This window comes from Cololabis saira, chromosome 11 (genome assembly GCF_033807715.1).
Source record: "Cololabis saira isolate AMF1-May2022 chromosome 11, fColSai1.1, whole genome shotgun sequence".
Taxonomy (NCBI): Eukaryota; Metazoa; Chordata; class Actinopteri; order Beloniformes; family Belonidae; genus Cololabis; species Cololabis saira.
Genome location: NC_084597.1, coordinates 45,386,187 through 45,411,404, shown reverse-complemented (window position 1 = coordinate 45,411,404; position 25,218 = coordinate 45,386,187). Strand labels below are relative to the sequence as shown.

General features: G+C 41.7%; 12 non-coding genes across 12 annotated transcripts; all 12 read right to left on the bottom strand.

Annotated features, from left to right (window-relative positions):
- Positions 1 to 1,133: 1,133 nt before the first annotated feature.
- On the bottom strand, positions 1,134 to 1,207 carry trnat-agu (transfer RNA threonine (anticodon AGU)). Its single transcript has one exon. It is a non-coding gene; the product is annotated as a tRNA-Thr (tRNA).
- A 1,140-nt stretch (positions 1,208 to 2,347) lies between these two features.
- trnat-agu (transfer RNA threonine (anticodon AGU)) lies at positions 2,348 to 2,421 on the bottom strand. The gene has a single exon. It is a non-coding gene; the product is annotated as a tRNA-Thr (tRNA).
- A 2,855-nt stretch (positions 2,422 to 5,276) lies between these two features.
- trnat-agu (transfer RNA threonine (anticodon AGU)) lies at positions 5,277 to 5,350 on the bottom strand. Its single transcript has one exon. It is a non-coding gene; the product is annotated as a tRNA-Thr (tRNA).
- A 1,200-nt stretch (positions 5,351 to 6,550) lies between these two features.
- Positions 6,551 to 6,624, bottom strand: trnat-agu (transfer RNA threonine (anticodon AGU)). The gene has a single exon. It is a non-coding gene; the product is annotated as a tRNA-Thr (tRNA).
- Positions 6,625 to 9,479: 2,855 nt separating this feature from the next.
- trnat-agu (transfer RNA threonine (anticodon AGU)) lies at positions 9,480 to 9,553 on the bottom strand. The gene has a single exon. It is a non-coding gene; the product is annotated as a tRNA-Thr (tRNA).
- A 1,200-nt stretch (positions 9,554 to 10,753) lies between these two features.
- trnat-agu (transfer RNA threonine (anticodon AGU)) lies at positions 10,754 to 10,827 on the bottom strand. Its single transcript has one exon. It is a non-coding gene; the product is annotated as a tRNA-Thr (tRNA).
- Positions 10,828 to 13,683: 2,856 nt separating this feature from the next.
- trnat-agu (transfer RNA threonine (anticodon AGU)) lies at positions 13,684 to 13,757 on the bottom strand. Its single transcript has one exon. It is a non-coding gene; the product is annotated as a tRNA-Thr (tRNA).
- Positions 13,758 to 14,887: 1,130 nt separating this feature from the next.
- On the bottom strand, positions 14,888 to 14,961 carry trnat-agu (transfer RNA threonine (anticodon AGU)). The gene has a single exon. It is a non-coding gene; the product is annotated as a tRNA-Thr (tRNA).
- A 2,855-nt stretch (positions 14,962 to 17,816) lies between these two features.
- trnat-agu (transfer RNA threonine (anticodon AGU)) lies at positions 17,817 to 17,890 on the bottom strand. Its single transcript has one exon. It is a non-coding gene; the product is annotated as a tRNA-Thr (tRNA).
- A 1,195-nt stretch (positions 17,891 to 19,085) lies between these two features.
- On the bottom strand, positions 19,086 to 19,159 carry trnat-agu (transfer RNA threonine (anticodon AGU)). Its single transcript has one exon. It is a non-coding gene; the product is annotated as a tRNA-Thr (tRNA).
- Positions 19,160 to 22,006: 2,847 nt separating this feature from the next.
- On the bottom strand, positions 22,007 to 22,080 carry trnat-agu (transfer RNA threonine (anticodon AGU)). The gene has a single exon. It is a non-coding gene; the product is annotated as a tRNA-Thr (tRNA).
- A 1,195-nt stretch (positions 22,081 to 23,275) lies between these two features.
- Positions 23,276 to 23,349, bottom strand: trnat-agu (transfer RNA threonine (anticodon AGU)). Its single transcript has one exon. It is a non-coding gene; the product is annotated as a tRNA-Thr (tRNA).
- Positions 23,350 to 25,218: the final 1,869 nt, after the last annotated feature.

Here is a 25,218-nt window from a genome sequence, read left to right as displayed (position 1 = left end):
AATCCCTGATCCTGGTGGATCTAAACCTACTCTGTGAAAAATAAATGATTTTTTCTGTAAATACACACCATTTCTCTTACTATTACACGTAAAGCTAGCTGAGTGTCTTCTCCTCATTTGGTCGGGAGTTGCTATGCAGTCCCGCGGCCCTCGCGGCCCACACTTACAAAACTGAATTTTTTTTGCGGCCCTCTAGAGGGCGCTCGCGGCCCAACGTTGGGCCGCGGCCCTATGGTTAAGAATCACTGCCGTAATACATTTTTCTTCTGTGGTTTCAGATCTTTCAAGCAGCTGGAGCTGTTCACATTCAGAAGACGCGCGGTCCTTCCTGAGCCAGCAATAGTGCATACATTTTATTTATATATTTTAACAATAAAGTTGTCATTTGTGAAAATTCAGGGTTGTGATTTCTTTACAGTTAACATGATTCATTTGTCTTGTAACATAAGAAGTGAAATGATGAGGAATCGGAGTAAATAACCGTGGTGTACCTGTTTAGAATTAAATTCAGTCTTCCTGTGTGAATTAGTGTGAAGACGAGGTGACCCGTTCCCTCTTCAGGGAACTAAAGGCTGATTTATGGTTCCGCGTTACACCAACACAGAGCCTACGGCGTAGGGTACACGTCGATTTAACGCAGAACCGTGGACACGCTTTGCTACGCAGCCGCTGCCCGGAGCAACGCTTTGTCTCCTCCCCTCCTACACGTCATTCAAGCAGCCAATCAGCGCAGAGCCTCATTATCATACCCCCCCCCCTTCCCTTAGAATGGAGCACAGAAAAAGGGGTTAGAAGCGGTAAAACTATAGACACGGCCCACAGGCTGAATTTCTGATTCATGTAGAAAAAACAAGCTTAAAATTGTTTTTAAGACATTCAAAGCCTATTTAAAATATACATTAAATGCCATAATATGTCCCCTTTAAAGGAGAAGAACCAGACATTACCTCCCTCTCAAGCAGTCCACTTCTCTTAGAAGAACTTTAAGACTGGAATGTGTGAATTAACTTTGGTTGAGAAACCTTCAATATGCCTTTCTTTATTTTGAAGCTACATGTCATTTTTCCATTTCACCACCATGGATGAATGAGACGTCTATCATCTTTTTCTCATCCAAAGACAGATGAGTCTAGAGGCTCTGCTGGGATTTGAACCCAGGATCTCCTGTTTACTAGACAGGTGCTTTGACCAACTAAGCCACAGGGCCTCCACAACCTCTCACTTACCTCGTCTCAGACATCAAAACAGTATGGAGCTAGAACGGTCTCATAATTCGCAAATGCACACACCATTTCACAAATGCACAGGACAAAATGCACAAATGCACACACCGATCCGCAAATGCACACACCGTTTCACAAATACACACACCGTTTCACAAATGCACAGGACAATTCACACGTGCGTAAGACAAGATACACAAATGTATTTTTGTCATCGGTTGCTGCATCGGCAGAACGAAGAGCTCTCCCGACGGCTCTGGTTGAACGGCCCGACAAACCATCTCTGATCACGCTGTTTTCTTTACCGAGATCACAAGAAAAGCAGAAGAGTGATCTCCTCTCCATCCTGTTTGCTGTCTTGTTTATTTATCTTTACTCCACCAACTCCATATATTGAATCACTTTTCTAACCGAACGGCGCTAACGCAGTTCAAACGGCAGGTGTATCCGCCCCTTTAATCTGATTGGTTTAGAGTAAGTCGTGTTTTATCCACTGCTCTGCGTCCCCCACGTGGGGTGCGCTCTTATGATTGGCTGAAACAAAGGAAGACATCTGATTGGTTGAAGATCCTTCTGTGTTAAAAAAAAAAACGTATTTTTGGATTGATCACGTCAGGGAAGTCTTAAAAGTCCCACGCAAATCCAGCGCAGCTCACAGACAAAAAAACGTTTGTAAATCAGGTTATATTTGTGTGCGCATAGAAAATACATTTGTATATCTTGTCCTACGCACGTGTGAATTGTTCTGTGTATTTGTGAAACTTGTCCTTGACCTTTTTAAGCGAGGTCAAACTTGGAAAGTAACTGACTGTCAGACACACCACGTAAAGAAATACACATTTGGTCAAGAAGAATTGGAGGAGTACCCCACCTTGTGGCACGAGTGAAGAACAGCAAAGCATTAAAGTGACTAAAAGGAGAAGAACCAGACATTACCTCCCTCTCAAGCAGTCCACATCTCTTAGAAGAACTTGAATGTGCGAATTAACTTTGGGTAAGAAACATTCAATGTGCCTTTATTTTGTTTAAGCTACATGTCATTTTTTCATTTCACCACCATGGTTGAACCATGAATGAATGAGACATCTATAATCTTTTTCTCATCAATACACAGATGAGTCTAGAGGCTCTGCTGGGATTTGAACCCAGGATCTCCTGTTTACTAGACAGGTGCTTTGACCAACTAAGCCACAGGGCCTCCACAACCTCTAGAACAGTGAGTTCTAGTGTCCTACCTCACATTCACTTTTTACAGGTCACTTGAACCAATACAAAACAGGTTCAAGTGACTAAGATCAGGGTTTGTGTTTGTTTTTTGTTTTTTTTTACGTTATTTTTTTTTTCATGATTTATTTTTATGTATTTTTTTCCTTTTTTAAATCATTCATTCAGGATTCCCTCCATCATCTGTTGACCTTCAGCGTCTGCGTCGGACAACTCTCCTGCGTCTGCGGGCGACGCGGGTCCTACGGACTCTCCGGCGCCTGCGGACGGGGCGAGAGGTCTGTCTGCGTCTGCGTGGCATTGTCAAAAGATGTGATGAGAACTAGTAAGAAGTAGTTCTATTTATAAACTCTGTTACAAGCTTGTTGATGGAATGGAATGGTTCATGGAATTGATGACATCATTTCTTCTTCAATGGAATTAATGACATCATAACTTGATGACATCATATATTCTTAAATGGAAATAATGACATCATAACTTGATGACATCATATCTTCTTCAATGGAATTAATGACATCATAACTTGATGACATCATATCTTCTTCAATGGAATTAATGACATCATAACTTGATGACATCATATCTTCTTCAATGGAATTGATGACCATATTATTTGGGGTTTTTGGTTTAGTTTTTACTTCATAACAGTGATGATGTCATAGAAAATAAAGAAAGAGACCCGGAGACGCCCAAGCCACAGCCCCCCGCCCGAGCCCCCCCAGCCACCCCCCCCACCGCCATGAGGCAACCCCCCCCACAGGCCCCCAAGGCCCCCACCGGCCAGGGACAGGGCCCCGCGGCCCCCCCCACCGCCCCGCAGGGGCCACCGGAGGCCCGCGCCCCAGACCCCCCAAGCCGACCCCCAACCCCAAGGGCTACGAGATCACCACCCCCCCGCCCCCACTAGGTAACGAAGCCAATAATAGGGGACCACAGAGAGTGCAATTCAGCCGAATGTTGTTCAGTGGAGGCAGACATTATCTCACTACTAATATGATCTGATAAAAGATTCCTAAAATGGTTGATACATAACCTGGATTTTTGTTTCCAATTTACTAGAATGGTTTTCTTTGCGATACATAAGGCAGTGAGAACCCGGTGTGTCCAATTAGGTTCTATTTGAGTGTCTCCCAGGTGACCTAATATACATACCGTGGGGCACACTGGGATTCTGTGGTTGATCCATGTGGATAAATCCTCACAAATCTCCTTCCAGAACCTCTGTACCGGTGTACAGAACCATAAAGCATGCATATAATTATCAGGAGTGTTCTCTGTGCACTGTGAATATAGATATTAGAGGTGACAAAGCCCATCTGGAACATCCTTTGTCCAGTATAATGTATTCTATGAAGAACTTTGTACTGTATAAGTTGTAGGTTTGGGTTTTTAGTCATAGTAAACGTATTTAAGCATATTTGTGACCAAGAAAACTGGTCGGTATTAAGAGAGAGATCCGCCTCCCACTTGGAGATCGGGAGAGAGACTGAATCGTCCAGTTTAGACACTAACCTGTAGAGTTTTGATAACAACTTTAAAGTGCTTAGATTCAATAAATCTATTATCTTAGCGGGAAGTTGTAAATCTAATTGGCTAATTTTGTATGTTTTATTTATTATGGCCTTAAGTTGTTGATACTCTAAAAATGTATTCCTGCTAACTCCGTATTGAACAATAAGTGTATTGAAAGGTACAAACTGTCCTCCTACAATTACGTGCCGTAAATACCGTATTCCTTGATCTCTCCATTGAACGAAATTAACCATCTTTTTATCATTTTTCACGATGTCTGGGTTGTTCAATATGGGTGTACGGTCACATGGAAAAAGTGAAATTTTAGCTACTTTAAGAAATTCCCACCAAGCTGATAAAGTTGTGCTAATATTAATGCTTTTGAAACATTGATGATGTTTGATACTTTGACTAATGAATGGTAACTCTGAGATTTCTAGTTCGTTACAAAAAACTTGCTCTGAGTCCAGCCATTGACTATCTAAAGGATGATCTTTTGACCATTTTACAATATACTGTAATTTATTGGCTATGAAGTAATACTGAAAATTAGGTAACTCTAAACCTCTATATTCTTTGGATTTTTGCAATGTCTTTAAACTAATACGTGGAGTTTTATTTTTCCACAGAAATTTTGAAACATATGAGTCCAACGATTTAAACCAGGAAAGAGGGGGTTTAAAATTAAATTCAGTCTTCCTGTGTGAATTAGTGTGAGGACGAGGTGACCCGTTCCCTCTTCAGGGAACTAAAGGCTGATTTATGGTTCTGCGTTACACCAACACAGAGCCTACGGCGTAGGGTACACGTCGATTTAACGCAGAACCGTGGACACGCTTTGCTACGCAGCCGCTGCCCGGAGCAACGCTTTGTCTCCTCCCCTCCTACACGTCATTCAAGCAGCCAATCAGCGCAGAGCCTCATTATCATACCCCCCCCTTCCCTTAGGATGGAGCACAGACAAAGGGGTTAGAAGCGGTAAAACTATAGACACGGCCCACAGGCTGAATTTCTGATTTATGTAGAAAAAACAAGCTTAAAATTGTTTTTAAGACATTCAAAGCCTATTTAAAATATACATTAAATGCCATAATATGTCCCCTTTAAAGGAGAAGAACCAGACATTACCTCCCTCTCAAGCAGTCCACTTCTCTTAGAAGAACTTTAAGACTGGAATGTGTGAATTAACTTTGGTTGAGAAACCTTCAATATGCCTTTCTTTATTTTGAAGCTACATGTCATTTTTCCATTTCACCACCATGGATGAATGAGACGTCTATCATCTTTTTCTCATCCAAACACAGATGAGTCTAGAGGCTCTGCTGGGATTTGAACCCAGGATCTCCTGTTTACTAGACAGGTGCTTTGACCAACTAAGCCACAGGGCCTCCACAACCTCTCACTTACCTCGTCTCAGACATCAAAACAGTATGGAGCTAGAACGGTCTCATAATTCGCAAATGCACACACCATTTCACAAATGCACAGGACAAAATGCACAAATGCACACACCGATCCGCAAATGCACACACCATTTCACAAATGCACAGGACAAAATGCACAAATGCACACACCGATCCGCAAATGCACACACCGTTTCACAAATGCACACACCGTTTCACAAATGCACAGGACAATTCACACGTGCGTAAGACAAGATACACAAATGTATTTTTGTCATCGGTTGCTGCATTGGCAGAACGAAGAGCTCTCCCGACGGCTCTGGTTGAACGGCCCGACAAACCATCTCTGATCGCGCTGTTTTCTTTACCGAGATCACAAGAAAAGCAGAAGAGTGATCTCCTCTCCATCCTGTTTGCTGTCTTGTTTATTTATCTTTACTCCACCAACTCCATATATTGAATCACTTTTCTAATCGAACGGCGCTAACGCAGTTCAAACGGCAGGTGTATCCGCCCCTTTAATCTGATTGGTTTAGAGTAAGTCGTGTTTTATCCACTGCTCTGCGTCCCCCACGTGGGGTGCGCTCTTATGATTGGCTGAAACAAAGGAAGACATCTGATTGGTTGAAGATCCTTCTGTGTTAAAAAAAAACGTATTTTTGGATTGATCACGTCAGGGAAGTCTTAAAAGTCCCACGCAAATCCAGCGCAGCTCACAGACAAAAAAACGTTTGTAAATCAGGTTATATTTGTGTGTGCCTCAAAAATACATTTGTATATCTTGTCCTACGCACGTGTGAATTGTTCTGTGTATTTGTGAAACTTGTCCTTGACCTTTTTAAGCGAGGTCAAACTTGGAAAGTAACTGACTGTCAGACACACCACGTAAAGAAATACACATTTGGTCAAGAAGAATTGGAGGAGTACCCCACCTTGTGGCACGAGTGAAGAACAGCAAAGCATTAAAGTGACTAAAAGGAGACGAACCAGACATTACCTCCCTCTCAAGCAGTCCACATCTCTTAGAAGAACTTGAATGTGCGAATTAACTTTGGGTAAGAAACATTCAATGTGCCTTTATTTTGTTTAAGCTACATGTCATTTTTTCATTTCACCACCATGGTTGAACCATGAATGAATGAGACATCTATAATCTTTTTCTCATCAATACACAGATGAGTCTAGAGGCTCTGCTGGGATTTGAACCCAGGATCTCCTGTTTACTAGACAGGTGCTTTGACCAACTAAGCCACAGGGCCTCCACAACCTCTAGAACAGTGAGTTCTAGTGTCCTACCTCACATTCACTTTTTACAGGTCACTTGAACCAATACAAAACAGGTTCAAGTGACTAAGATCAGGGTTTGTGTTTGTTTTTTGTTTTTTTTTACGTTATTTTTTTTTTCATGATTTATTTTTATTTATTTTTTTCCTTTTTTAAATCATTCATTCAGGATTCCCTCCATCATCTGTTGACCTTCAGCGTCTGCGTCGGACAACTCTCCTGCGTCTGCGGGCGACGCGGGTCCTACGGACTCTCCGGCGCCTGCGGACGGGGCGAGAGGTCTGTCTGCGTCTGCGTGGCATTGTCAAAAGATGTGATGAGAACTAGTAAGAAGTAGTTCTATTTATAAACTCTGTTACAAGCTTGTTGATGGAATGGAATGGTTCATGGAATTGATGACATCATTTCTTCTTCAATGGAATTAATGACATCATAACTTGATGACATCATATATTCTTAAATGGAAATAATGACATCATAACTTGATGACATCATATCTTCTTCAATGGAATTAATGACATCATAACTTGATGACATCATATCTTCTTCAATGGAATTAATGACATCATAACTTGATGACATCATATCTTCTTCAATGGAATTGATGACCATATTATTTGGGGTTTTTGGTTTAGTTTTTACTTCATAACAGTGATGATGTCATAGAAAATAAAGAAAGAGACCCGGAGACGCCCAAGCCACAGCCCCCCGCCCGAGCCCCCCCAGCCACCCCCCCCACCGCCATGAGGCAACCCCCCCCACAGGCCCCCAAGGCCCCCACCGGCCAGGGACAGGGCCCCGCGGCCCCCCCCACCGCCCCGCAGGGGCCACCGGAGGCCCGCGCCCCAGACCCCCCAAGCCGACCCCCAACCCCAAGGGCTACGAGATCACCACCCCCCCGCCCCCACTAGGTAACGAAGCCAATAATAGGGGACCACAGAGAGTGCAATTCAGCCGAATGTTGTTCAGTGGAGGCAGACATTATCTCACTACTAATATGATCTGATAAAAGATTCCTAAAATGGTTGATACATAACCTGGATTTTTGTTTCCAATTTACTAGAATGGTTTTCTTTGCGATACATAAGGCAGTGAGAACCCGGTGTGTCCAATTAGGTTCTATTTGAGTGTCTCCCAGGTGACCTAATATACATACCGTGGGGCACACTGGGATTCTGTGGTTGATCCATGTGGATAAATCCTCACAAATCTCCTTCCAGAACCTCTGTACCGGTGTACAGAACCATAAAGCATGCATATAATTATCAGGAGTGTTCTCTGTGCACTGTGAATATAGATATTAGAGGTGACAAAGCCCATCTGGAACATCCTTTGTCCAGTATAATGTATTCTATGAAGAACTTTGTACTGTATAAGTTGTAGGTTTGGGTTTTTAGTCATAGTAAACGTATTTAAGCATATTTGTGACCAAGAAAACTGGTCGGTATTAAGAGAGAGATCCGCCTCCCACTTGGAGATAGGGAGAGAGACTGAATCGTCCAGTTTAGACACTAACCTGTAGAGTTTTGATAACAACTTTAAAGTGCTTAGATTCAATAAATCTATTATCTTAGCGGGAAGTTGTAAATCTAATTGGCTAATTTTGTATGTTTTATTTATTATGGCCTTAAGTTGTTGATACTCTAAAAATGTATTCCTGCTAACTCCGTATTGAACAATAAGTGTATTGAAAGGTACAAACTGTCCTCCTACAATTACGTGCCGTAAATACCGTATTCCTTGATCTCTCCATTGAACGAAATTAACCATCTTTTTATCATTTTTCACGATGTCTGGGTTGTTCAATATGGGTGTACGGTCACATGGAAAAAGTGAAATTTTAGCTACTTTAAGAAATTCCCACCAAGCTGATAAAGTTGTGCTAATATTAATGCTTTTGAAACATTGATGATGTTTGATACTTTGACTAATGAATGGTAACTCTGAGATTTCTAGTTCGTTACAAAAAACTTGCTCTGAGTCCAGCCATTGACTATCTAAAGGATGATCTTTTGACCATTTTACAATATACTGTAATTTATTGGCTATGAAGTAATACTGAAAATTAGGTAACTCTAAACCTCTATATTCTTTGGATTTTTGCAATGTCTTTAAACTAATACGTGGAGTTTTATTTTTCCACAGAAATTTTGAAACATATGAGTCCAACGATTTAAACCAGGAAAGAGGGGGTTTAAAATTAAATTCAGTCTTCCTGTGTGAATTAGTGTGAGGACGAGGTGACCCGTTCCCTCTTCAGGGAACTAAAGGCTGATTTATGGTTCCGCGTTACACCAACACAGAGCCTACGGCGTAGGGTACACGTCGATTTAACGCAGAACCGTGGACACGCTTTGCTACGCAGCCGCTGCCCGGAGCAACGCTTTGTCTCCTCCCCTCCTACACGTCATTCAAGCAGCCAATCAGCGCAGAGCCTCATTATCATACCCCCCCCTTCCCTTAGGATGGAGCACAGACAAAGGGGTTAGAAGCGGTAAAACTATAGACACGGCCCACAGGCTGAATTTCTGATTTATGTAGAAAAAACAAGCTTAAAATTGTTTTTAAGACATTCAAAGCCTATTTAAAATATACATTAAATGCCATAATATGTCCCCTTTAAAGGAGAAGAACCAGACATTACCTCCCTCTCAAGCAGTCCACTTCTCTTAGAAGAACTTTAAGACTGGAATGTGTGAATTAACTTTGGTTGAGAAACCTTCAATATGCCTTTCTTTATTTTGAAGCTACATGTCATTTTTCCATTTCACCACCATGGATGAATGAGACGTCTATCATCTTTTTCTCATCCAAACACAGATGAGTCTAGAGGCTCTGCTGGGATTTGAACCCAGGATCTCCTGTTTACTAGACAGGTGCTTTGACCAACTAAGCCACAGGGCCTCCACAACCTCTCACTTACCTCGTCTCAGACATCAAAACAGTATGGAGCTAGAACGGTCTCATAATTCGCAAATGCACACACCATTTCACAAATGCACAGGACAAAATGCACAAATGCACACACCGATCCGCAAATGCACACACCATTTCACAAATGCACAGGACAAAATGCACAAATGCACACACCGATCCGCAAATGCACACACCGTTTCACAAATGCACACACCGTTTCACAAATGCACAGGACAATTCACACGTGCGTAAGACAAGATACACAAATGTATTTTTGTCATCGGTTGCTGCATTGGCAGAACGAAGAGCTCTCCCGACGGCTCTGGTTGAACGGCCCGACAAACCATCTCTGATCGCGCTGTTTTCTTTACCGAGATCACAAGAAAAGCAGAAGAGTGATCTCCTCTCCATCCTGTTTGCTGTCTTGTTTATTTATCTTTACTCCACCAACTCCATATATTGAATCACTTTTCTAATCGAACGGCGCTAACGCAGTTCAAACGGCAGGTGTATCCGCCCCTTTAATCTGATTGGTTTAGAGTAAGTCGTGTTTTATCCACTGCTCTGCGTCCCCCACGTGGGGTGCGCTCTTATGATTGGCTGAAACAAAGGAAGACATCTGATTGGTTGAAGATCCTTCTGTGTTAAAAAAAAACGTATTTTTGGATTGATCACGTCAGGGAAGTCTTAAAAGTCCCACGCAAATCCAGCGCAGCTCACAGACAAAAAAACGTTTGTAAATCAGGTTATATTTGTGTGTGCCTCAAAAATACATTTGTATATCTTGTCCTACGCACGTGTGAATTGTTCTGTGTATTTGTGAAACTTGTCCTTGACCTTTTTAAGCGAGGTCAAACTTGGAAAGTAACTGACTGTCAGACACACCACGTAAAGAAATACACATTTGGTCAAGAAGAATTGGAGGAGTACCCCACCTTGTGGCACGAGTGAAGAACAGCAAAGCATTAAAGTGACTAAAAGGAGACGAACCAGACATTACCTCCCTCTCAAGCAGTCCACATCTCTTAGAAGAACTTGAATGTGCGAATTAACTTTGGGTAAGAAACATTCAATGTGCCTTTATTTTGTTTAAGCTACATGTCATTTTTTCATTTCACCACCATGGTTGAACCATGAATGAATGAGACATCTATAATCTTTTTCTCATCAATACACAGATGAGTCTAGAGGCTCTGCTGGGATTTGAACCCAGGATCTCCTGTTTACTAGACAGGTGCTTTGACCAACTAAGCCACAGGGCCTCCACAACCTCTAGAACAGTGAGTTCTAGTGTCCTACCTCACATTCACTTTTTACAGGTCACTTGAACCAATACAAAACAGGTTCAAGTGACTAAGATCAGGGTTTGTGTTTGTTTTTTGTTTTTTTTTACGTTATTTTTTTTTTCATGATTTATTTTTATTTATTTTTTTCCTTTTTTAAATCATTCATTCAGGATTCCCTCCATCATCTGTTGACCTTCAGCGTCTGCGTCGGACAACTCTCCTGCGTCTGCGGGCGACGCGGGTCCTACGGACTCTCCGGCGCCTGCGGACGGGGCGAGAGGTCTGTCTGCGTCTGCGTGGCATTGTCAAAAGATGTGATGAGAACTAGTAAGAAGTAGTTCTATTTATAAACTCTGTTACAAGCTTGTTGATGGAATGGAATGGTTCATGGAATTGATGACATCATTTCTTCTTCAATGGAATTAATGACATCATAACTTGATGACATCATATATTCTTAAATGGAAATAATGACATCATAACTTGATGACATCATATCTTCTTCAATGGAATTAATGACATCATAACTTGATGACATCATATCTTCTTCAATGGAATTAATGACATCATAACTTGATGACATCATATCTTCTTCAATGGAATTGATGACCATATTATTTGGGGTTTTTGGTTTAGTTTTTACTTCATAACAGTGATGATGTCATAGAAAATAAAGAAAGAGACCCGGAGACGCCCAAGCCACAGCCCCCCGCCCGAGCCCCCCCAGCCACCCCCCCCACCGCCATGAGGCAACCCCCCCCCACAGGCCCCCAAGGCCCCCACCGGCCAGGGACAGGGCCCCGCGGCCCCCCCCACCGCCCCGCAGGGGCCACCGGAGGCCCGCGCCCCAGACCCCCCAAGCCGACCCCCAACCCCAAGGGCTACGAGATCACCACCCCCCCGCCCCCACTAGGTAACGAAGCCAATAATAGGGGACCACAGAGAGTGCAATTCAGCCGAATGTTGTTCAGTGGAGGCAGACATTATCTCACTACTAATATGATCTGATAAAAGATTCCTAAAATGGTTGATACATAACCTGGATTTTTGTTTCCAATTTACTAGAATGGTTTTCTTTGCGATACATAAGGCAGTGAGAACCCGGTGTGTCCAATTAGGTTCTATTTGAGTGTCTCCCAGGTGACCTAATATACATACCGTGGGGCACACTGGGATTCTGTGGTTGATCCATGTGGATAAATCCTCACAAATCTCCTTCCAGAACCTCTGTACCGGTGTACAGAACCATAAAGCATGCATATAATTATCAGGAGTGTTCTCTGTGCACTGTGAATATAGATATTAGAGGTGACAAAGCCCATCTGGAACATCCTTTGTCCAGTATAATGTATTCTATGAAGAACTTTGTACTGTATAAGTTGTAGGTTTGGGTTTTTAGTCATAGTAAACGTATTTAAGCATATTTGTGACCAAGAAAACTGGTCGGTATTAAGAGAGAGATCCGCCTCCCACTTGGAGATCGGGAGAGAGACTGAATCGTCCAGTTTAGACACTAACCTGTAGAGTTTTGATAACAACTTTAAAGTGCTTAGATTCAATAAATCTATTATCTTAGCGGGAAGTTGTAAATCTAATTGGCTAATTTTGTATGTTTTATTTATTATGGCCTTAAGTTGTTGATACTCTAAAAATGTATTCCTGCTAACTCCGTATTGAACAATAAGTGTATTGAAAGGTACAAACTGTCCTCCTACAATTACGTGCCGTAAATACCGTATTCCTTGATCTCTCCATTGAACGAAATTAACCATCTTTTTATCATTTTTCACGATGTCTGGGTTGTTCAATATGGGTGTACGGTCACATGGAAAAAGTGAAATTTTAGCTACTTTAAGAAATTCCCACCAAGCTGATAAAGTTGTGCTAATATTAATGCTTTTGAAACATTGATGATGTTTGATACTTTGACTAATGAATGGTAACTCTGAGATTTCTAGTTCGTTACAAAAAACTTGCTCTGAGTCCAGCCATTGACTATCTAAAGGATGATCTTTTGACCATTTTACAATATACTGTAATTTATTGGCTATGAAGTAATACTGAAAATTAGGTAACTCTAAACCTCTATATTCTTTGGATTTTTGCAATGTCTTTAAACTAATACGTGGAGTTTTATTTTTCCACAGAAATTTTGAAACATATGAGTCCAACGATTTAAACCAGGAAAGAGGGGGTTTAAAATTAAATTCAGTCTTCCTGTGTGAATTAGTGTGAAGACGAGGTGACCCGTTCCCTCTTCAGGGAACTAAAGGCTGATTTATGGTTCCGCGTTACACCAACACAGAGCCTACGGCGTAGGGTACACGTCGATTTAACGCAGAACCGTGGACACGCTTTGCTACGCAGCCGCTGCCCGGAGCAACGCTTTGTCTCCTCCCCTCCTACACGTCATTCAAGCAGCCAATCAGCGCAGAGCCTCATTATCATACCCCCCCCTTCCCTTAGGATGGAGCACAGACAAAGGGGTTAGAAGCGGTAAAACTATAGACACGGCCCACAGGCTGAATTTCTGATTTATGTAGAAAAAACAAGCTTAAAATTGTTTTTAAGACATTCAAAGCCTATTTAAAATATACATTAAATGCCATAATATGTCCCCTTTAAAGGAGAAGAACCAGACATTACCTCCCTCTCAAGCAGTCCACTTCTCTTAGAAGAACTTTAAGACTGGAATGTGTGAATTAACTTTGGTTGAGAAACCTTCAATATGCCTTTCTTTATTTTGAAGCTACATGTCATTTTTCCATTTCACCACCATGGATGAATGAGACGTCTATCATCTTTTTCTCATCCAAACACAGATGAGTCTAGAGGCTCTGCTGGGATTTGAACCCAGGATCTCCTGTTTACTAGACAGGTGCTTTGACCAACTAAGCCACAGGGCCTCCACAACCTCTCACTTACCTCGTCTCAGACATCAAAACAGTATGGAGCTAGAACGGTCTCATAATTCGCAAATGCACACACCATTTCACAAATGCACAGGACAAAATGCACAAATGCACACACCGATCCGCAAATGCACACACCGTTTCACAAATGCACACACCGTTTCACAAATGCACAGGACAATTCACACGTGCGTAAGACAAGATACACAAATGTATTTTTGTCATCGGTTGCTGCATTGGCAGAACGAAGAGCTCTCCCGACGGCTCTGGTTGAACGGCCCGACAAACCATCTCTGATCGCGCTGTTTTCTTTACCGAGATCACAAGAAAAGCAGAAGAGTGATCTCCTCTCCATCCTGTTTGCGTTCTTGTTTATTTATCTTTACTCCACCAACTCCATATATTGAATCACTTTTCTAACCGAACGGCGCTAACGCAGCTCAAACGGCAGGTGTATCCGCCCCTTTAATCTGATTGGTTTAGAGTAAGTCGTGTTTTATCCACTGCTCTGCGTCCCCCACGTGGGGTGCGCTCTTATGATTGGCTGAAACAAAGGAAGACATCTGATTGGTTGAAGATCCTTCTGTGTTTAAAAAAAACGTATTTTTGGATTGATCACGTCAGGGAAGTCTTAAAAGTCCCACGCAAATCCAGCGCAGCTCACAGACAAAAAAACGTTTGTAAATCAGGTTATATTTGTGTGTGCATCAAAAATACATTTGTATATCTTGTCCTACGCACGTGTGAATTGTTCTGTGTATTTGTGAAACTTGTCCTTGACCTTTTTAAGCGAGGTCAAACTTGGAAAGTAACTGACTGTCAGACACACCACGTAAAGAAATACACATTTGGTCAAGAAGAATTGGAGGAGTACCCCACCTTGTGGCACGAGTGAAGAACAGCAAAGCATTAAAGTGACTAAAAGGAGAAGAACCAGACATTACCTCCCTCTCAAGCAGTCCACATCTCTTAGAAGAACTTGAATGTGCGAATTAACTTTGGGTAAGAAACATTCAATGTGCCTTTATTTTGTTTAAGCTACATGTCATTTTACCACCATGGTTGAACCATGAATGAATGAGACATCTATAATCTTTTTCTCATCAATACACAGATGAGTCTAGAGGCTCTGCTGGGATTTGAACCCAGGATCTCCTGTTTACTAGACAGGTGCTTTGACCAACTAAGCCACAGGGCCTCCACAACCTCTAGAATAGTGAGTTCTAGTGTCCTACCTCACATTCACTTTTTACAGGTCACTTGAACCAATACAAAACAGGTTCAAGTGACTAAGATCAGGGTTTGTGTTTGTTTTTTGTTTTTTTTTACGTTATTTTTTTTTTCATGATTTATTTTTATGTATTTTTTTCCTTTTTTAAATCATTCATTCAGGATTCCCTCCATCATCTGTTGACCTTCAGCGTCTGCGTCGGACAACTCTCCTGCGTCTGCGGGCGACGCGGGTCCTACGGACTCTCCGGCGCCTGCGGACGGGGCGAGAGGTCTGTCTGCGTCTGCGTGGCATTGTCAAAAGATGTGATGAGAACTAGTAAGAAGTAGTTCTATTTATAAACTCTGTTACAAGCTTGTTGATGGAATGGAATGGTTCATGGAATTGATGACATCATTTCTTCTTCAATGGAATTAATGACATCATAACTTGATGACATCATATATTCTTAAATGGAAATAATGACATCATAACTTGATGACATCATATCTTCTTCAATGGAATTAATGACATCATAACTTGATGACATCATATCTTCTTCAATGGAATTAATGACATCATAACTTGATGACATCATATCTTCTTCAATGGAATTGATGACCATATTATTTGGGGTTTTTGGTTTAGTTTTTACTTCATAACAGTGATGATGTCATAGAAAAAAAAGAAAGAGACCCGGAGACGCCCAAGCCACAGCCCCCCGCCCGAGCCCCCCCAGCCACCCCCCCCACCGCCATGAGGCAACCCCCCCCACAGGCCCCCAAGGCCCCCACCGGCCAGGGACAGGGCCCCGCGGCCCCCCCCACCGCCCCGCAGGGGCCACCGGAGGCCCGCGCCCCAGACCCCCCAAGCCGACCCCCAACCCCAAGGGCTACGAGATCACCACCCCCCCGCCCCCACTAGATAACGAAGCCAATAATAGGGGACCACAGAGAGTGCAATTCAGCCGAATGTTGTTCAGTGGAGGCAGACATTATCTCACTACTAATATGATCTGATAAAAGATTCCTAAAATGGTTGATACATAACCTGGATTTTTGTTTCCAATTTACTAGAATGGTTTTCTTTGCGATACATAAGGCAGTGAGAACCCGGTGTGTCCAATTAGGTTCTATTTGAGTGTCTCCCAGGTGACCTAATATACATACCGTGGGGCACACTGGGATTCTGTGGTTGATCCATGTGGATAAATCCTCACAAATCTCCTTCCAGAACCTCTGTACCGGTGTACAGAACCATAAAGCATGCATATAATTATCAGGAGTGTTCTCTGTGCACTGTGAATATAGATATTAGAGGTGACAAAGCCCATCTGGAACATCCTTTGTCCAGTATAATGTATTCTATGAAGAACTTTGTACTGTATAAGTTGTAGGTTTGGGTTTTTAGTCATAGTAAACGTATTTAAGCATATTTGTGACCAAGAAAACTGGTCGGTATTAAGAGAGAGATCCGCCTCCCACTTGGAGATCGGGAGAGAGACTGAATCGTCCAGTTTAGACACTAACCTGTAGAGTTTTGATAACAACTTTAAAGTGCTTAGATTCAATAAATCTATTATCTTAGCGGGAAGTTGTAAATCTAATTGGCTAATTTTGTATGTTTTATTTATTATGGCCTTAAGTTGTTGATACTCTAAAAATGTATTCCTGCTAACTCCGTATTGAACAATAAGTGTATTGAAAGGTACAAACTGTCCTCCTACAATTACGTGCCGTAAATACCGTATTCCTTGATCTCTCCATTGAACGAAATTAACCATCTTTTTATCATTTTTCACGATGTCTGGGTTGTTCAATATGGGTGTACGGTCACATGGAAAAAGTGAAATTTTAGCTACTTTAAGAAATTCCCACCAAGCTGATAAAGTTGTGCTAATATTAATGCTTTTGAAACATTGATGATGTTTGATACTTTGACTAATGAATGGTAACTCTGAGATTTCTAGTTCGTTACAAAAAACTTGCTCTGAGTCCAGCCATTGACTATCTAAAGGATGATCTTTTGACCATTTTACAATATACTGTAATTTATTGGCTATGAAGTAATACTGAAAATTAGGTAACTCTAAACCTCTATATTCTTTGGATTTTTGCAATGTCTTTAAACTAATACGTGGAGTTTTATTTTTCCACAGAAATTTTGAAACATATGAGTCCAACGATTTAAACCAGGAAAGAGGGGGTTTAAAATTAAATTCAGTCTTCCTGTGTGAATTAGTGTGAAGACGAGGTGACCCGTTCCCTCTTCAGGGAACTAAAGGCTGATTTATGGTTCCGCGTTACACCAACACAGAGCCTACGGCGTAGGGTACACGTCGATTTAACGCAGAACCGTGGACACGCTTTGCTACGCAGCCGCTGCCCGGAGCAACGCTTTGTCTCCTCCCCTCCTACACGTCATTCAAGCAGCCAATCAGCGCAGAGCCTCATTATCATACCCCCCCCTTCCCTTAGGATGGAGCACAGACAAAGGGGTTAGAAGCGGTAAAACTATAGACACGGCCCACAGGCTGAATTTCTGATTTATGTAGAAAAAACAAGCTTAAAATTGTTTTTAAGACATTCAAAGCCTATTTAAAATATACATTAAATGCCATAATATGTCCCCTTTAAAGGAGAAGAACCAGACATTACCTCCCTCTCAAGCAGTCCACTTCTCTTAGAAGAACTTTAAGACTGGAATGTGTGAATTAACTTTGGTTGAGAAACCTTCAATATGCCTTTCTTTATTTTGAAGCTACATGTCATTTTTCCATTTCACCACCATGGATGAATGAGACGTCTATCATCTTTTTCTCATCCAAACACAGATGAATCTAGAGGCTCTGCTGGGATTTGAACCCAGGATCTCCTGTTTACTAGACAGGTGCTTTGACCAACTAAGCCAAAGGGCCTCCACAACCTCTCACTTACCTCGTCTCAGACATCAAAACAGTATGGAGCTAGAACGGTCTCATAATTCGCAAATGCACACACCATTTCACAAATGCACAGGACAAAATGCACAAATGCACACACCGATCCGCAAATGCACACACCATTTCACAAATGCACAGGACAAAATGCACAAATGCACACACCGATCCGCAAATGCACACACCGTTTCACAAATGCACACACCGTTTCACAAATGCACAGGACAATTCACACGTGCGTAAGACAAGATACACAAATGTATTTTTGTCATCGGTTGCTGCATTGGCAGAACGAAGAGCTCTCCCGACGGCTCTGGTTGAACGGCCCGACAAACCATCTCTGATCGCGCTGTTTTCTTTACCGAGATCACAAGAAAAGCAGAAGAGTGATCTCCTCTCCATCCTGTTTGCTGTCTTGTTTATTTATCTTTACTCCACCAACTCCATATATTGAATCACTTTTCTAATCGAACGGCGCTAACGCAGTTCAAACGGCAGGTGTATCCGCCCCTTTAATCTGATTGGTTTAGAGTAAGTCGTGTTTTATCCACTGCTCTGCGTCCCCCACGTGGGGTGCGCTCTTATGATTGGCTGAAACAAAGGAAGACATCTGATTGGTTGAAGATCCTTCTGTGTTAAAAAAAAACGTATTTTTGGATTGATCACGTCAGGGAAGTCTTAAAAGTCCCACGCAAATCCAGCGCAGCTCACAGACAAAAAAACGTTTGTAAATCAGGTTATATTTGTGTGCGCATAGAAAATACATTTGTATATCTTGTCCTACGCACGTGTGAATTGTTCTGTGTATTTGTGAAACTTGTCCTTGACCTTTTTAAGCGAGGTAAAACTTGGAAAGTAACTGACTGTCAGAAACACCACGTAAAGAAATACACATTTGGTCAAGAAGAATTGGAGGAGTACCCCACCTTGTGGCACGAGTGAAAAGAAGAGTAATTTAGATCACAGCATTTTTAATAACTACAGACCTGTATCCAACTTACCCTTTTTAAGTAAGATTTTATAAAAGCTGGTTTTTAACCAAGTAAATTATTCAAGTAAAAAAATTCAATGTTCCTTTCTTTTCTTTTAAGCTACATGTCATTTTTCCATTTCACCACCATGGATGAATGAGACGTCTATCATCTTTTTCTCATCCAAACACAGATGAGTCTAGAGGCTCTGCTGGGATTTGAACCCAGGATCTCCTGTTTACTAGACAGGTGCTTTGACCAACTAAGCCACAGGGCCTCCACAACCTCTAGAACAGTAAGTTCTAGTGTCCTACCTCACATTCACTTTTTACAGGTCACTTGAACCAATACAAAACAGGTTCAAGCGACTAAGATCAGGGTTTGTGTTTGTTTTTTTTTACGTTATTTTTTTTTTCATGATTTATTTTTATGTATTTTTTTCCTTTTTTAAATCATTCATTCAGGATTCCCTCCATCATCTGTTGACCTTCAGCGTCTGCGTCGGACAACTCTCCTGCGTCTGCGGGCGACGCGGGTCCTACGGACTCTCCGGCGCCTGCGGACGGGGCGAGAGGTCTGTCTGCGTCTGCGTGGCATTGTCAAAAGATGTGATGAGAACTAGTAAGAAGTAGTTCTATTTATAAACTCTGTTACAAGCTTGTTGATGGAATGGAATGGTTCATGGAATTGATGACATCATTTCTTCTTCAATGGAATTAATGACATCATAACTTGATGACATCATATATTCTTAAATGGAAATAATGACATCATAACTTGATGACATTATATCTTCTTCAATGGAATTAATGACATCATAACTTGATGACATCATATCTTCTTCAATGGAATTAATGACATCATAACTTGATGACATCATATCTTCTTCAATGGAATTGATGACCATATTATTTGGGGTTTTTGGTTTAGTTTTTACTTCATAACAGTGATGATGTCATAGAAAAAAAAGAAAGAGACCCGGAGACGCCCAAGCCACAGCCCCCCGCCCGAGCCCCCCCAGCCACCCCCCCCACCGCCATGAGGCAACCCCCCCCACAGGCCCCCAAGGCCCCCACCGGCCAGGGACAGGGCCCCGCGGCCCCCCCCACCGCCCCGCAGGGGCCACCGGAGGCCCGCGCCCCAGACCCCCCAAGCCGACCCCCAACCCCAAGGGCTACGAGATCACCACCCCCCCCGCCCCCACTAGATAACGAAGCCAATAATAGGGGACCACAGAGAGTGCAATTCAGCCGAATGTTGTTCAGTGGAGGCAGACATTATCTCACTACTAATATGATCTGATAAAAGATTCCTAAAATGGTTGATACATAACCTGGATTTTTGTTTCCAATTTACTAGAATGGTTTTCTTTGCGATACATAAGGCAGTGAGAACCCGGTGTGTCCAATTAGGTTCTATTTGAGTGTCTCCCAGGTGACCTAATATACATACCGTGGGGCACACTGGGATTCTGTGGTTGATCCATGTGGATAAATCCTCACAAATCTCCTTCCAGAACCTCTGTACCGGTGTACAGAACCATAAAGCATGCATATAATTATCAGGAGTGTTCTCTGTGCACTGTGAATATAGATATTAGAGGTGACAAAGCCCATCTGGAACATCCTTTGTCCAGTATAATGTATTCTATGAAGAACTTTGTACTGTATAAGTTGTAGGTTTGGGTTTTTAGTCATAGTAAACGTATTTAAGCATATTTGTGACCAAGAAAACTGGTCGGTATTAAGAGAGAGATCCGCCTCCCACTTGGAGATCGGGAGAGAGACTGAATCGTCCAGTTTAGACACTAACCTGTAGAGTTTTGATAACAACTTTAAAGTGCTTAGATTCAATAAATCTATTATCTTAGCGGGAAGTTGTAAATCTAATTGGCTAATTTTGTATGTTTTATTTATTATGGCCTTAAGTTGTTGATACTCTAAAAATGTATTCCTGCTAACTCCGTATTGAACAATAAGTGTATTGAAAGGTACAAACTGTCCTCCTACAATTACGTGCCGTAAATACCGTATTCCTTGATCTCTCCATTGAACGAAATTAACCATCTTTTTATCATTTTTCACGATGTCTGGGTTGTTCAATATGGGTGTACGGTCACATGGAAAAAGTGAAATTTTAGCTACTTTAAGAAATTCCCACCAAGCTGATAAAGTTGTGCTAATATTAATGCTTTTGAAACATTTATGATGTTTGATACTTTGACTAATGAATGGTAACTCTGAGATTTCTAGTTCGTTACAAAAAACTTGCTCTGAGTCCAGCCATTGACTATCTAAAGGATGATCTTTTGACCATTTTACAATATACTGTAATTTATTGGCTATGAAGTAATACTGAAAATTAGGTAACTCTAAACCTCTATATTCTTTGGATTTTTGCAATGTCTTTAAACTAATACGTGGAGTTTTATTTTTCCACAGAAATTTTGAAACATATGAGTCCAACGATTTAAACCAGGAAAGAGGGGGTTTAAAATTAAATTCAGTCTTCCTGTGTGAATTAGTGTGAAGACGAGGTGACCCGTTCCCTCTTCAGGGAACTAAAGGCTGATTTATGGTTCCGCGTTACACCAACACAGAGCCTACGGCGTAGGGTACACGTCGATTTAACGCAGAACCGTGGACACGCTTTGCTACGCAGCCGCTGCCCGGAGCAACGCTTTGTCTCCTCCCCTCCTACACGTCATTCAAGCAGCCAATCAGCGCAGAGCCTCATTATCATACCCCCCCCTTCCCTTAGGATGGAGCACAGACAAAGGGGTTAGAAGCGGTAAAACTATAGACACGGCCCACAGGCTGAATTTCTGATTTATGTAGAAAAAACAAGCTTAAAATTGTTTTTAAGACATTCAAAGCCTATTTAAAATATACATTAAATGCCATAATATGTCCCCTTTAAAGGAGAAGAACCAGACATTACCTCCCTCTCAAGCAGTCCACTTCTCTTAGAAGAACTTTAAGACTGGAATGTGTGAATTAACTTTGGTTGAGAAACCTTCAATATGCCTTTCTTTATTTTGAAGCCATGTCATTTTTCCATTTCACCACCATGGATGAATGAGACGTCTATCATCTTTTTCTCATCCAAACACAGATGAATCTAGAGGCTCTGCTGGGATTTGAACCCAGGATCTCCTGTTTACTAGACAGGTGCTTTGACCAACTAAGCCAAAGGGCCTCCACAACCTCTCACTTACCTCGTCTCAGACATCAAAACAGTATGGAGCTAGAACGGTCTCATAATTCGCAAATGCACACACCATTTCACAAATGCACAGGACAAAATGCACAAATGCACACACCGATCCGCAAATGCACACACCATTTCACAAATGCACAGGACAAAATGCACAAATGCACACACCGATCCGCAAATGCACACACCGTTTCACAAATGCACACACCGTTTCACAAATGCACAGGACAATTCACACGTGCGTAAGACAAGATACACAAATGTATTTTTGTCATCGGTTGCTGCATTGGCAGAACGAAGAGCTCTCCCGACGGCTCTGGTTGAACGGCCCGACAAACCATCTCTGATCGCGCTGTTTTCTTTACCGAGATCACAAGAAAAGCAGAAGAGTGATCTCCTCTCCATCCTGTTTGCTGTCTTGTTTATTTATCTTTACTCCACCAACTCCATATATTGAATCACTTTTCTAATCGAACGGCGCTAACGCAGTTCAAACGGCAGGTGTATCCGCCCCTTTAATCTGATTGGTTTAGAGTAAGTCGTGTTTTATCCACTGCTCTGCGTCCCCCACGTGGGGTGCGCTCTTATGATTGGCTGAAACAAAGGAAGACATCTGATTGGTTGAAGATCCTTCTGTGTTAAAAAAAAACGTATTTTTGGATTGATCACGTCAGGGAAGTCTTAAAAGTCCCACGCAAATCCAGCGCAGCTCACAGACAAAAAAACGTTTGTAAATCAGGTTATATTTGTGTGCGCATAGAAAATACATTTGTATATCTTGTCCTACGCACGTGTGAATTGTTCTGTGTATTTGTGAAACTTGTCCTTGACCTTTTTAAGCGAGGTAAAACTTGGAAAGTAACTGACTGTCAGAAACACCACGTAAAGAAATACACATTTGGTCAAGAAGAATTGGAGGAGTACCCCACCTTGTGGCACGAGTGAAAAGAAGAGTAATTTAGATCACAGCATTTTTAATAACTACAGACCTGTATCCAACTTACCCTTTTTAAGTAAGATTTTAGAAAAGCTGGTTTTTAACCAAGTAAATTATTCAAGTAAAAAAATTCAATGTTCCTTTCTTTTCTTTTAAGCTACATGTCATTTTTCCATTTCACCACCATGGATGAATGAGACGTCTATCATCTTTTTCTCATCCAAACACAGATGAGTCTAGAGGCTCTGCTGGGATTTGAACCCAGGATCTCCTGTTTACTAGACAGGTGCTTTGACCAACTAAGCCACAGGGCCTCCACAACCTCTAGAACAGTAAGTTCTAGTGTCCTACCTCACATTCACTTTTTACAGGTCACTTGAACCAATACAAAACAGGTTCAAGCGACTAAGATCAGGGTTTGTGTTTGTTTTTTTTTACGTTATTTTTTTTTTCATGATTTATTTTTATGTATTTTTTTCCTTTTTTAAATCATTCATTCAGGATTCCCTCCATCATCTGTTGACCTTCAGCGTCTGCGTCGGACAACTCTCCTGCGTCTGCGGGCGACGCGGGTCCTACGGACTCTCCGGCGCCTGCGGACGGGGCGAGAGCTCTAGGGCTGAACGATATGGACAAAATTTCATATCTCGATATTCATGCCAGATATCTCGATATCGATACGATACGATATGACTTCGGTTCGGTGAAAACCAAGCATTTTTCAGAAAAATAAAAACATCAGAAATCAAAAGAGTGCAGTTTTATTGATTAGAACTCACTGCCAGTCATCAACATTAACATAAAGTCACTCAATAATAAATAATAATCAAAATATTTTACTGTAGCTCCGCTTTAACAATAAATAACCAATGCAGTTAGAGTTAGAGTTCAGTACATGTTATTGATTGGACGCTGCAGCTGAACGGACTGTCACATCACTGCAGTTTCATGAAGGAGTGAAGACAGATTACAGATTAAACTCATGTTTCACTCCCAGGTTTCATATTTGATTTATTTTCTGTTTCAACAATTAAATATCTAAAAATGTTAACTTTCAATCTGATGAACAAAAGAACCAGAAACAATTTTCTTAATTTATTACTGCGCATGTGCAATCCCCCCATTTGTCCAATCCTTGTTTTCAGTAAACGAATAGGAAATAGAGAAAAGAGTTTTCCACTCGCTGTTTTAATTCCCAATTTCGATTTTCAAACACATCAATGAATTTTTTATTATCAAAACAAAAGATGTGGAACGGATTATTTTGGTTTATTTCTCTATTTTTATTTTGTAATTTCAAAACTAAAAAGGGATGGCCGACGTCGCAATTTTCACCAAGCACGACTTGCACAACACCTCGCTCTGGTCGACATTATCCTTTCTAAATCCAAAATACCTACAAGTAATGGAGGATTATTTATGTTTTGGCACAAAATTAGATTCAGCACCGCCACCGGCCGCATTATCCTCCGCAATCATGTCTCTTTTCTTCCGTTTGGATTTCTCCGCTCTTCTCCGCTCTCCTGTGTCGGGCTGTGTGCGTCTCAGTCACGTGTCCCTCCCTCCCACCCTCCTATGTTTGTCATTGGTTGGCTTCAGCTGTCGATCAACAGCAAGCATGAAATAAGCTTTGTGGTTGGCTGGCCGTAGTGGTGCGTTCAAGAGCAATCTTAAAAGTAATGTTTATGGAGACTGCTCGCGCTGTACAAGCAGGGCGAGCGGAAATATATCGTTTATATCGTCGCTTTTCCGTTATTAATGTCTTGAATGTTCATATCTCGATATAGATACGATAACGGTATATCGTTCAGCCCTAGAGAGCTCTGTCTGCGTCTGCGTGGCATTGTCAAAAGATGTGATGAGAACTAGTAAGAAGGAGTTCTATTTATAAACTCTGTTACAAGCTTGTTGATGGAATGGAATGGTTCATGGAATTGATGACATCATATATTCTTAAATGGAATTAATGACATCATAACTTGATGACATCATATCTTCTTCAATGGAATTGATGACCATATTATTTGGGGTTTTTTCTGTCAGGGAGGTCTTCAACTCCCACCTCCGGGAGAGCTTTGACCGGATTCCGAGGGAGGCCGGAGACATTGAGTCCGAATGGACCATGTTCTCCACTTCCATTGTTGACGCGGCCGTCCAGAGCTGCGGCCGTAAGGTCTCCGGCG